Source organism: Danio aesculapii, chromosome 19 (genome assembly GCF_903798145.1).
Source record: "Danio aesculapii chromosome 19, fDanAes4.1, whole genome shotgun sequence".
NCBI lineage: Eukaryota > Metazoa > Chordata > Actinopteri > Cypriniformes > Danionidae > Danio > Danio aesculapii.
The window spans coordinates 28,811,540-28,825,985 of record NC_079453.1 but is presented as its reverse complement, the minus strand read 5'-3'; the positions used below and the strand labels follow the sequence as shown (position 1 = coordinate 28,825,985).

Here is a 14,446-nt window from a genome sequence, read left to right as displayed (position 1 = left end):
TAACGCTAGAAACTGTGCCTGTAGTTGATCAATTTTAACAAGTAAAAATACTTACAGGTTGTGGCTCACAATCCACAGCTTCATTGGTTGGAGGAGTTCTAGCCGAATCCAGCACTGAACTGGGAGAGATTCTGGAAGTTCTCCCTTGTCAAATGCTAAATCTTTTTTTAAATAAATCTCTGGAACATAAGTAAAATTAAACTGTAAGCACTTCTCTCTGTCTGTAAGCACAACTTTAAAATTAAACTGTAAGCATGACTTTCTGTCGTGTCCTTTGAGAGCCCAAATACAGAAACTGAACAAGCTCTGTGGAAATAGCAGCATTTGGACAGCATTTTAGCTTTCTCTGCTATAAAATTACAGTACCTCTGGCCATTGGACCATCCCTTTAAGACCTAGAGCAAACAAAATTTGGGGACTACAAAAAATACATCCGGATTAATGAGATCATAAGCCCTACAGGTCATGCGCATACACTACTGCAGCAAAGGGGCTTGGCCAGAGGTAATGTTATAGCAGTGAAAACTAAAATGCTATCCAAACTCTGCTATTTCAGCAGAGCTTGTTCTGTTTCTGTATTTGGGCTTTCAAAGGACTTAAAGAGTGGAGTGCTTACAATTTAATTTTAAATATGTTCCAGATAATTATATAAAAGTTATAGCTAGCATTTGACAAAGGACAGCTTCTAGAGTCTTTTCCCGTTCAGTGCTGGATTCAGCTAAAAACTCCTCATAGAAGGAGCAGCTCCAACCATAATAGACAAAGCTGTGGACTGTGAGCCACAACCTGTAAGTATTTTTACTTGTTAAAATTGATCTATTACAGGCACAGTTTCTAGCCTTACGGTATGTTGTAGCAAGGACGTAAACAAGGGTGTTTGGCACCATTACCAATTTAGCTACAAATTCATATTTATCTAGCAAACCGCTGTAAACAGCCACATTCTTCACCAGTGCTGCAGTGTCTCTTTATGCGGCCACTTTCCCTGCGTTCCACATCTCAAATAACCAACTCGCAAAAGATATGAGAACGTTTTATATTACTTACCCATGCTTATTTGAAATATATGTGAAAGACACTTGTCAGATTTTATTTTAGAGAGCAGGCATGAAGTTTAGCTATGTCCTCCTCCTTTTCTGTCTCATTCAAACTGCTAACAGGTACACTGACTGACAGTATTTACACAGCAGAGGCACGTCACGTGCTAGTAGAGCAGCGGCGTCAGGCTTTTCCTGGTGACGTGGAGCTGCTCCTTAAATCATAGCACATTATATAAGCTGATAATCAGAGCCTCTTGAGGGCGGACCTTTCGGAGGAACTAGGAAATATGACATTCATTTTCATGTTAGCTGAGTAGCAGTATATAATTAAATAAGATATATGAAAAAATAACATGACTTTTTACAAATGAAGCAAGGGCACACATTGCTTTGCATCTTATAAACAAAACCAAGCCTTAAAAAATACACTCTGGACCATCCCTTCAAAACAAGCTAATTAATCTTGTTTTTTGATTGAAAGCAAATTTACTTGCCCCAACTGGCAGATTATTATGCTTGTTTAACAGAAAATCTCTCTGAATGTTTAACATTATTTCTGAAAATAATTTATAGAAATTAAGACGAAGTAAGAAAAACATTTATTGCAGCGTTTGAATCCTTTTGTTGCATTCAGCATTTTGATATGATTTTTAAGTTGTTGTTATTTCACAAAACAAACATTACTTTCTTATCAATCCAATCAATAAACAGCAATTTCTGATGCTGACAGCTTGCCTTATATACTCTACCATGACAACATGTTCTTCTATAGAAGCTTTGCTCATTTCCATGTTGTCCAAAAAGGTCAGCGTGTTGATTAATTGAACCTCTTTCTTTGGACAAAAACAGTGAAAATATTCCTAAGTCAAGACTGTACGACATTCGTCGATGTAGAAACTGACCTTTAAACATAACAGCAATATGCAAAATGTGTGACAACTTGCCCCACCCTCCCCTGCAGGGCTGGACTGGGACAAATAAAATCGGCCCTGGCATTTTGAGACAGAGCGGCCCACTACATTCAATCAAAATACTACCCATCTGTACACGTCCTTGAATATGTTTACCAACTCCCATTCTATAAAAGCACAAAAGCCATATATAGGAAATAATGAGAGTTGACAAATTAAAAACTTAAAAAATGTTATTTATTATTATTATAAAATTATAATCCACACTGGAAGTCCATCTTGTGTGTGCCTGTGTGTTTTGAGGGAGACTATATTAAATAATGAACATAACAAAAACTCCCTGCTGACGCACTCAGTTAATGTTGATTAACAAAATAAAGTTAAATAATAAAAGCAATGTGTCAGAGACCCTTAAAAAATGTTTAACTCAACAATGAAACACCAAACATAGCTTAAAGTGTGTATATAGTCAATCAAATGAACTTAAACGATTAAAAAAATGCAACAATTATTTGTTTGGGCCCGAACTCCAAAACTAAATGTAAAAAAAATAGCATTAGTTTTGCTTGAGTTGCACACTAGTTTGGTCATGTATAAATATCATTATACCTATATTGTTTAAATATTATTATAACTACAGGCCTCGTGCTGATGATCAAAAACAAAATGACATGATATCACAGGCCATTGTCTTCTGACCGAGTGCACCTTAAAAGACATGAATGACACTCCTCATAGAGCTTGAGAAGCATACATTCTTTATGATATATATCATTTGTAAAATAAAGAGTTGCAGGTTAAGGAAACGGCATAGGAGAAAGTTGCCGGGGACCTTGGTGCAGATGAAAAGTTTTTAAAAAGTATATTTATATAGACAGATAGGTAACTAGACAGAATAGTCAGGAATATATTGATCTGTGCAACAGTTGCCGATCCGCTGCACGCTGCAGAAGCAAAAGGCAAATGCTTGCTCGCTGCTTCTCCTCACCATATGCGTGCGTGTGGTCTGAAACAGACGCGTGACTCTCGACTATTTTGACAAATATACACCGATGCTGCACGCTTACACAGAGCCCAAAATAGAAGTTTGTGATTGGGTCAGCCCTATGTCAATAGAGAAAAGAACCAATAGGCTGCAGATTATGTCACATGGGCCGGTCTGTCCGAAAAAGAAACATCTTACTTTCAGAGCGTCACAGATCGTAGCATCATCAATTAAATTGGCGGAAAAAAACAACAGTCTGCTAAGTGTTTCATGGGCCGATCAGATCATAAGAATATGATCAGCCCGCCCCAAAAAGTACGTCGGCCCAGCGGGAAAATGCCCGGTCTGCCAGATGGCCAGTCCGCCCCTGCTCCCCTGTGTGTTTATACAACAAAGTTCAAAATTAGGGAAGGACCTACAATTTCCTAAATTTCCAGGTCACAACTGAATTCAGTTTGAAATAAATTATTATAATAGTATTCACAGAGCATTTTTAACCATATCTCATGTTATTTAGCCTCATTAAAGTGAATGAGTGTAACTGCCATTTGTCATTGATAAGGATTGATGTTACACCGCATATACTGTACATACCATTCAATCACCTAATGTACAGATATATGAACCAAACACGGCCCGGCTCTTTATCCCCTCATATGCCAGGGCCCTATGCACTCTGTCACACCCCTTATCTGCCTTGTTGCCATTAAATAAAAAAGTTGTCATGCCAACTAGCTACTGTGAACTGAAACTCTCAAACCTTGCTCTGCCTGGAAGTTCTTCTGATTGGTCCGCTGCTTTGGAATTGACATTGATGAGCAATGCTGCATATAAAAGTTATACAAAACATGTGGGTGTAAGCCAGTCTGTGGTACCTTATAAACACGCACAAAAACAGTGATTATTGACTACTTTTTCATTATTCTATTTTATTTATATCGTTTTTTCATCACAAGACGCTTTTTGGTTTTGACTGTGACAAAACACTTCTGCCTTTTTAAGCTAAACAAAAAAAAAGTAAGCACTCGGCATTTATTCCTGTTGTACTGAATCTGTATCAATAATGACAAGCTACGAATAGAATCATGCCTTTCAGAAATACATATATACAGTGGGGGAAATAAGTATTGAACACGTCACCATAACTAATTACTTCACAAATTAAGTTATGTGTACTAAAATGAAATGATACAGGGAAATAGTTTTGAACACATGAAGAAAGAGAGGTGTAGAAAAGCAGTGAAAGCCCAGACAGCAGTTGAAATCTGTCAGTGGTTATTCAGCAACCCTCTGCCCTTCATCACTGTAAATTAATATTAGCTGCTTCAGTTCAACATCTACATTTCTAGGATGATGAAGATGAAACCAGAGTGTTTATTTCAGCAAGACAATGATCCAAAACACAGCCGAGGAAACTCTCAAATGCTTTCAGAGAAAGAAAATCAAGCTGTAGAATGGCCCAGCCAATCACCTGACTTGAATCCAATAGAAAATACAAAATAAAGATCAGATTCGCTGAAGAAGACCCATAGAACCATAAAGATTTTTACACTCAATCACACCTGAGCAATGCATGTGCCATCACCAAAAAGCCTTTTATATAATGTATTAAACACATTACAGTAGTTCAGTTCTTTCTCCTTGTGTGATTTCATTGTTATTACACGTATTTTTTGCTTTGTTTTATTTTTATCTTTGGGTTTTTAACAAAATCTGGTTCAATTCCATGTCAACAGCTGCTTTAGAGATATTTTTCCCATGAAAAAACATGACATGTCCAATACTTATTTCCCTCACTGTATGTACTGTAGTTTCACTAAGTCTCTCTATAAACTCACTAAGTCTCTCTGTAAACATAGCTTTATAAATATCTTTTGTCTATGCTGAAAGGTACAGAGTGCACTTTTCTCCACTGCTTTTTTTCCGGCTGCCTTACTAACCAGTCTTGTATAACTCTTAAATAATAATTCATGCCCACCTTTCTATCGATTTTCCAGAACCCTTTTATTATTATTTTTCTAAGCAGATCTCAAGCAGATATGTTTTTCAGGCCAGACCTAAACACAGCACATGTAACCAAGGCAACACTCGAGTCACATGGTGCACAGGAACACAAAAATACTGGCTGTCAGGTTGTGTTCAAGAAGCAGCTTTACATTCATGAAGCATGAGTGAAAGGATGTGGATGTAATTATGAGCTTGCTGTCCAGTTGTTTCTAAAAACCTTAAAAGCAATCCTATTTAAGACAAATATGGTAAGATATTAACAACTAAAAATGATCACTATATTTTCTCAAAGTTTCCTAAAATTATATGTTTTAATTAGCAAATAAGGCATTATTTAGTTAAATATACACTAATCTGCATACACTTCTAGCAAAATAAAAATGTGGACATTGGATACAGTCAGGTTCAAATCCTTTTGCATATTATAATAAAAGACTTTTTACAGAATGGATTTTGGGAAGCTCCTTGCACCACTATAATTTAGAAAATACTGCAAACAGACATAAAAAATTTCTACATTTTCATTAAATAAAATGCTTCTGAGATTAAAAAATGCTGTGGTGGAGATATTTTTGATTTAGATTTTTTTTTTACAATTTTTTACTGTATTGTAAGTAAAATCCAATAAAAGAAGATATTTTGTTTATATTTTGTTTTGCATCAAACTAAAAAAAGCCAAAAATCCTATAATTGACAGGTGCATGAACAATTGAAATTTTATTCCATGAATAATAACAAATTATTATTATTATTATTTATATATTTATTGCTTGCTCACCATAACAACCTTGTTATAAGGAATTTTGCTTGGTGATCTCATCTATAATAACATACACTGAAATACATACAGTACATAGGTACACAGCCAAACATACATTCATCCATACATCTATGTTGTTCTTATTACATTAAAGGTAGTGAAATGCAGAAAGCAAAAGTGTAAATGGCTTATGTATTTGCAATATTGCAATTTTTCCAAAGAATGTTTAAATACAGAGAAATAAGCAATTTTAACTATGGACCCTTTTCACAAGACTGTCATGACGTGTTTAACCCTTATGCATTGTTGGGGATGTTTTCATCCACTCTGGGTGATTTTGAGTCTTAATTTGGCCATAACTTTTCTTGTGTGTCAGCTAGCACAATTATTTGGTGATAAATCTTGTTTTGACACATATTTTGAGAAAATGCTTTGATTTTATTTTATTTTTTTACTCAACGATACACTCTAGACAAATTTACTACCCTTTTGTTATGTTCAGAATGAAAGCTTTTTTAAACAAATCTCAGTCCTGATCAAAACTACTACATTGCTTAGTAAATTACAGGATTATAACTCTTTAATTGCCAAATTCATAAATGATGTCACTGATTTGGTGAAAAAAAAACATACAATATGATGTGTTTTTAATATAAAAAGTAATTGTGGACTGGATTTTTTTTTCTTTTATTAAAATCTTGGACATGTGAAACAACATTGCCTTTGAGGCAATTGTTTTTGATTAATTTTCACCTTTGTCTCCCTAATTTACTGTTGGTGGCTGTTTTTGTCCCATTGACTTCCATTATAACCACATTTTTTGATTGCAAAACCATCACACCATATAATCATGCATTTTTGATTGTTGGTGGTTTTTCTTGTTGGAAGAGGTAAAATTTGTAATTTTTACTGTCGATTATCAGTTGGCACTATTATCCCTTTTGATAGGTCTGTGCAAAAAAAAAAGCTTAGTTTCTGCATTTTATATGGAATAAAACAACAAATTAAAGTGTGTGTGTATATGTGTCTGTGAGAGTGTGAGAGTTACCTTTACACACTTTACATGTGTCTGAGAAAATCTACATATGCATCTCAGCTCTTAGAACTACATGGAGTAAACAAAAACAAAGACTGTGTAGTTATACCATCAAATGTGGTGCAACAAAACAGCAACCATGCTTGGTTTATTTATAGCTTTTTACTCATTAGTCTTAAACAATATCAGCAGGTTAAGTTGTTCATGTGTGGGGGGCATGATGACTCAGTGGTTAGCACTGTTACCTCACAGCAAGACGGTCGCTGGTTCGAGTCCTGGCTGTGCCAGTTTTCATTTCTGTGTGGTGTGGGTTTCCTCCGGGTGCTCCGGTTGTTTTTGAGAAAAATGAATGAAAGAATGTTAATGTGTGAAGACTCAAAAATCTTACAATTGTGTTTGGTTACAAGCTTTTTTTCCTATTTAATCAAAAGACAACTGAACAAGGGTAATTCAAACTTGTCGACTGGACTACAAAGGTAGATCAGTTGATGATATTGATAAAGATAGTAACTTGGCTCATCATAATGAACCGTTTGTTTTTTGTTAATATGAAAATTACACACTGTGCTTTTAAAGAATTGTCCTAGCCATTAACAATTTATGGCAAAACAGTGGTTGTCCTCCATCAGAAATCCAACACCACTTCCATTGTTCATTCGGCATCAGATTAGAGTATAGCTTTGTTCAAACAGTGTTAGATGCCTCCCTTGTATTCACAATACAGAAGTAAGCTTTTTCTGTGGTTGTTTTAGAATCTGTTTCAATTGCCAATGGCGGAAATGAGTAACAAATGGCAGTAAATGGTCAGTCTGCTTGCTCTAAGTGTGTTTACATCAATACATAAAAAATAATATAATAAGAAAATTGAAGTTTGCAACATCAATTAGCATAACAAGCTGTTTTAATAGCTATTTCAAGAGTTCACACTTAGCTGATGATTGATTATAAAGCTTGTTTGACATGTTGTTGTGGGAGAGAGACCTGAGCTCATAAGATCCTCGAGCCCGAGGCTCCCTCCTGTTTGCAAGGCAAGATGGGAGTTTAAGCTCAAGTAGATCTCGAGAACTCCCCTGCTGTAGAAGCTAATTAACAGATAGGGATTGCTCTTAGAGATAACTACTTACTAGGAGCATGTCTATGGTGCCGATTTGGATTAGTTAATTAACTTAAGTTGCATGTTTTTTGGACGGTGGGAGGAACCCGGGGAACCCAGGGAAACCAACGTGAGCACGGGGAGAACGTTTAAACTCTGCACAGAAACGTTGGCTGGCTTGGTAAGGACTAGAACCAGTGACGTCCTTGCTGTAAGGCAACAGTGCTAACCACTGGGCCACCGTGTCATCCATCTAGGAAAGGAGGAGAAGTAGGGGTGGGATTCTTCAAAACGAAGATGGCTGTTATATGGAACCTAGGGTATTTATATTAAGCATGTGATCCTCTCAAAATTAGTTTATAAATAAACTTCACAAATCAATGGAAGTGAATGAGTTCGCTGTACTGACATTTTATGTGACCCATAAGATTATGCTACCAGCAGTGTATTTGAATGGTTCTAAGGTTGGGGTTAGGGATTGGGGTAGGTTGAGTTAATATTACAGCCTCATATCACACCACTCCGTCAAAATTGATGCAGATATATTTCACAATCTGATAGGTAGCATATTTTGTCATCAAAATGTGCTACTTTTTAAATGAGAGGTAGGAAAAACTGAAAGGGTTGGACAAATCAACATTCATTGATTCATTCATTCAGTTTTCTTGATCAGGGGTCGCCACGGCGGAATGAAACGACAACTATTCTGTCATATGTTTTAAGCAGCGGATGCTCTTCTGATGCTCTTCAGTGGGACGCATCTATTCATATTCACACACAAACACACACATACTCATACAATATAGCCAATTTTGTTTACCCAATTCACCTATAGCGCATGTCTTTGCACTTGTGGGGAAACCCATGCAAACATGGGGACAACATGCAAACTCAATACAGAAATTCCATCTGACCCAGCTGAGACTCGAACCAGCAATCTTCTTGCTGTGAGGCAACAGTGCTAACCACTGAACCACCGTGCTGCCCCAACATATCAACAGAACACTGGAAATCTCAATATACCAATATTGTTAAACCATATTTAATATACTATAATACATTGACATTGCTCTCACTCTTACATGAAAGAATAAGGTCAATACTCCTTATAATGAATCATTATTGCCTATTATTAAACCAATCAAAGTAGTATAATTTGCTAACGTAAAAAAAATTGCCTGCAGTTTCTTGCCGTAAAATTGACTAAACCTTTTCACAACAGTCAGTCCTCCAAACAGTAGGAGAGCTTCATTAAAACCAACCTCAACGACCCTTCACATTCAACACTAGCAGTTAATCAAGCTTTCCGTGCTTTCATTAGACACGTTATGACCTCTTTATGTTGCAAGAGCTTCAGGTCGTACTTTGTTTGTTAGAGCCTTTAAATGCTGCTTTACTACTGATGTGCTCCTCAAACAAAGGTCTCGTGTTAATCGGAGGCTGTAAGAAAGAAAAAAGAGAGTTAGAGGGTTACATCTGTCTGGGTCACGGTTGTAGAGATGATGTCAGATGCCTGTGTTTTGTAATTAAGCTATGGTTCCCAACAGACCGGCTCTTTTAAGACTGGCCTCTTCCTAGTGCTTTGGTGATTACAGGAAGAGGAATAACTCTCGGAGGAACTGTCCTATAAAACCCTCCCTGTGAGGTACAGGTGTGTCTCATGGCAGGTGGACTGGCCTTTAAATAGCATACGCTTGAACAGAGAGAGATGGAGAGAGAAAACGTGTGCCGTCTTTGTTAATATCACTTGTGAGCAGAATATGTTATTGTGCCATTTCCAAACAAGCTGTAATTTTGTCAAATTGGTGTGAAAACATGGTTTAATTTTGTGTTTTTAGGATGCATACAGTACACTGCTGCTAAAATGACACTTATTTTTATCACAGCATGCTGTTTAAAATAAAAACGTTGTTCATTTCTATTTATTATTTTTATTTTTATATGTATTTTTTGCTTTATATATTATCACCATGACTTTTTAGAAAACATGTTCACTGCAATGTCATTCAGCGAATAGCTTATTTAGCAATATATACATATATAGTTAAAAGGGATAGTTCACACAAACATTAAACCTTGTAACTATTGACTGCCATGGTATTGTTGCAGCATATAGGCTCATTCTGAAAATGTCACCCTATATATATTTCTGGAGGTCGCGAATTATGTAGCCAGAGGAACGTTTGGCTGAATTTCGTCTTTGAAACGAACAAGACAGGGCGTTATGACGCCATTCCTTTTCACGCTAACCAGCTGACCGCTTACCTCCATGTGAACAGCTTTTCCACTGTTACCAGTTTGCCCAGTAGATCGCCATGTATGTCGGCGAACTTGAGACAGAGAGTGGAGTTGACGGCGATGACAGGGTTTGAGTCCGGTGAAGAACGCTTCCAGAAAGCAGAAAACAAAATAGATTAGTAAAAAATCTGGCAGCCACAAGGGCTTACCTTTTTCTGGATTGCTTTTGAAAACCCTGTGGTTGAGTTTAGGGAAGTGGGTGGGCAGGTTATTGGTGCTTTTGAAAGCACTATTTGCTGGGTTTAGGGAAGGAGTCGATTGGTCAGTCAGTCAGTCAGTCAGTCAGTCAGTCAGGCAATCAGTTGACAGTGGCCTTTGGTGGATTTACGATATAACAGCAGATGCGAATGGCACTTGCGAGAGAACTTGAGATAAATAAATAATGTCCACAGTGGCCTCTGGTGGATTCGCAAAAACAAAAACTGCAAAAAACCGTAGCTCTTGGGATGTATTTTGCTCTCTCCAGAAATGTTTATAGGAGTACGCAATCAAAATGAGCCTGGGTTGTATTTATTTATCCTACTATGGATGTCAGTGACTTCTGGTCTCCATCATATTTCATATTCTCATCTTTTGTGTTCAGCAGAACCAAAAAAATTATATTTTTTTGGAACGAGTAAGAAATGATAGAAAATTGCATTGCAGCCCAAAAATAACAATTATTTTTTAATTTGATATCAATTTTTTTTATACAGGTCAGAATGAAAATATTGTGTTTTTTATATGATGTTTTAATATATGTATCAGTTATGCTGAATACTTAACCTATAGTGTGACACAGTTCATTTAAAGCAATAAAGTATAAATTCAATTGCATTTTAATATAAATAAAATATTTTTATTTGTGAACTGAAATTGGCAAGGACTTTAAATTGGCATATCTTGTTTTTGGCCCAATCATAAAAGCTCAAAATAAAAAAAAATATCTAAATAAAAGTATTAAAGGGATAGTTCGCCACAAAATTAAAAATTCCACACTATTTTCTCACCCTCAAGTGGTTCAAGTGGCGGAAACTGCAAAATAGCACTTGACTTTAAGAGGGTAAAAAGTGTTGGACAAATGAATAAAATAATGAAAAATCTATATCATTAAAAAGAAACACTTATTTCAATCTTTATGCTTCTGATTAATACACTATTTCTTAAGAACACTACATGAGTTATTCTTAAAACACTATATGAGCTTTGAAACATGGTAATCACTACAGATCCACTCCAGATTTGCAGTTTTTCCACGATCAAATTTCACATTTCATTTACATAAACTCTCTGAGCCCACCAGCTCTGCATTTATAATATTTGAAACCCCAGCATTTGCTCAGTCAAACCAAAGGTCAAGAACAAATGAAAAAGCATACATATTTAAAACACACAAACAATCATTAAAATAATTGTTTTAGATTATCGGGAACCTGTTTAAAAGCAATTTCCTGAAGTCATTGACTGATGCCTTTAGTACACACAGAGCCAGAGAGACTCGTGCGTCAAGTAGTACATCATGCTAACGTTCGATTAGTCTTGATCAATTTCTGGAAGCCAAACAATGTTCCTTCAGGTGCCGGTAGGTTGTTAAGGAGCTCTTCGGCGAGTGTTTTTCTAATTGATGAAGAGTGTTGTGTAATTGCCTGCGGTGGATGATGTTTAATCTGCTAATAATGTCAGTGAGTGATATTAGCAGGAGGCCATAGACTAATTAAACCAACAGACGCCTTTGCGCAGTCTGGGGTGAACCTTAACAAACCCTTTCTGTGCTTTACTCCGTCTGATGCCTTGTGTAATCTGAGACGCGCATGCTGCGGTAGACATGGAGAAATAACAAATCTGAAGAGCCTAAAAGAGGCTAGGCTGAAAAAAATGGGGCAAATGAAAGAAATGTTCCTGGCTGAAATGAAAATGAAGCTTTAATGACAGCATTTTTGGGTTACTGATATAATGATGTTGACCTAGTTCACTGTAATTATGGTAATACAATTGTTATGCAAGTACAAATAAATAATACAAATTGGCACAAGATGATTTTTCCGAGGTTGGTAGTAACAAAACATTTTTTTAATCTACAACATCTAAACCAAACAGTATACACCTAATTATTTTTTTGCTTAAAGTAAATGAGTTTTTTTATGTAATGAAAATAATAAAATTCTAGATTTATTTTAATTTAATTATATTTATTGTCTTCTATTTATTAATTTGGTTAAATAATGTATATACATACAGTTGAAGTCAGAATTATTAGCAATTATTAGAATTATTAAAATTTATTAGCCCCACTGAATTTTTAGCCCCCCTGTTTATTTTTTCTCCCAATTTCTGTTTAACGGAGAGAAAAAAATTTTCAACATATAATTAGGCAAGCTATTGTATAACGATGGTTTGTTCTGTAGACAGTCGAAAAAAAAATAGCTTAAAGAGGCTAATAATTTTATATTATATATGTATATATGTTTCTGTGTGGAGTTTGCATGTTCTCCCTGCATTTGTGTGGGTTTCCTCCGGGTGTTCCGGTTTCCCCCACAGTCCAAAGACATGCGGTACAGGTGAATTGGGTAAGCTAAATTGTCCATAGTGTATGGATGTGTGCATATGTAAGCGTTTCCCAGTGATGGGTTGCAGCTGGAAGGGCATCCGCTGCGTAAAACAAATGCTGGATAAATTGGCGGTTAATTCTGCTGTGACGACCCCAGATTAAGAAAATGAATGAATGAATATATATATATATATATATATATATATATATATATATATATATATATATATATATATATATATATATATATATATATATATATATATGTAATGTGTTCAAAGTACTTTATAAACAATTATAGTATATATTTATATCCATTGTTGTGGGTAACCCACATTACGCAAATTACGTAATAATCTTACTTTTAACGAGAAAAGTAACACATTACTTGTGCTGTGCTAAAAGTTTTGTTATTTTTAAAAAAATGTAACTCAAGTTAATTTTTAGATTACTTAACACACTTTTTAAAATAGTTTGCTGATTTACAATTTGTGTAATCATGTTTAATCACACTCACTGAGAAAATGAGCTCCCCGCGGGAACAGACAAAAACCACGATGGCAGAGCTTTACATTTCTGTGATGGAAATATTCTTATTATTTATAGGAAAAGGGGATTGTCTCAATGTACTGTATAGTGATTTTACTGAACTAATAAGACAAAAATACAGAAGTAGCAAACACACTGCTTTCAACTTTTATTAATCTGTAAATACAGCATGTATAGTGTCAGGAAGTTCTCAGAAGATAACATTATTCTTTTTGTTTTCATTCATTTTTTGAAGAGAAATGAAGGTGTCGGTTATATAGTGCATTGTTAATTACAGATATCCTCTAGTTAAAAAAGAAAAATACCCTGCAAGTTCTGAAAGAGATCAAGCCTCTGGCAGGTATGAAAACTCAAAAGTAACTCATAGCGTAACACACTACTTTTTATTAAAAGTAAGGGAACTAGTTTCTTTTTGGGGAGTAACTCAATATTGTAATGCATTACTTTCAAAAGTAACTTTCCCCAACACTGAGTTTTTGAAAAAGTCAATTTTATGTTTTATTTTATTAATTTTCATTTTATATATATATATATATATATATATATATATATATATATATATATATATATATATATATATATATATATATATATATATATATATATATATATATATATATATATATATATATATTTATTTATATATATATATATATATATATATATATATATATATATATATATATATATATATATATAAATACTGTTTTAGAGTCTGTTTTTATTTGTTTATATTTTTTCCAAAATCAAAAAGTATTGAATTGTATATTACAAAAAAAAAAGCAGTAAGTGATATATTCACCTTATACCAAAAATTTTATTTTGCTTAAAGTAATTGAAGCCTATTTTATATTTACACTTAGTCATTTAGCAGACGCTTTTATCCAAAGCGACTTACAAATAAGGACAAGGATATATTTATTTGTTTGTTAGTTTGTTTAAATTATAATGATATACACTCACCGCTTAGTAATATTCCTCAGAGATTTTGGTGGAATCTGATAGCATGACGCAGTTGCTGCAGAATTGTCTGCTTCACATCCATAACGCAAATCTCCTGTTTCACCACATCCCAAAGGTGCTCTATTGGATTGAGATCTGGTGACTGTGGAGGCCATTTGAGTATAGTGAACTCATTGTCATGTTCAAAAAACAAGTCTGAGATGATTCCCGCATCAATTATGCGTTATCCTGATAATTGGTACTAATGGGCCCAAAATGTACCAAGAAAATATCCCCC

At 34.9% G+C, this 14,446-nt stretch overlaps 1 protein-coding gene across 1 annotated transcript in view; it reads left to right on the top strand.

Moving 5' to 3' along the window:
* Positions 1–14,446, top strand: part of adcy2b (adenylate cyclase 2b (brain)) — a 149,484-nt gene that overhangs the window by 48,277 nt on the left and 86,761 nt on the right.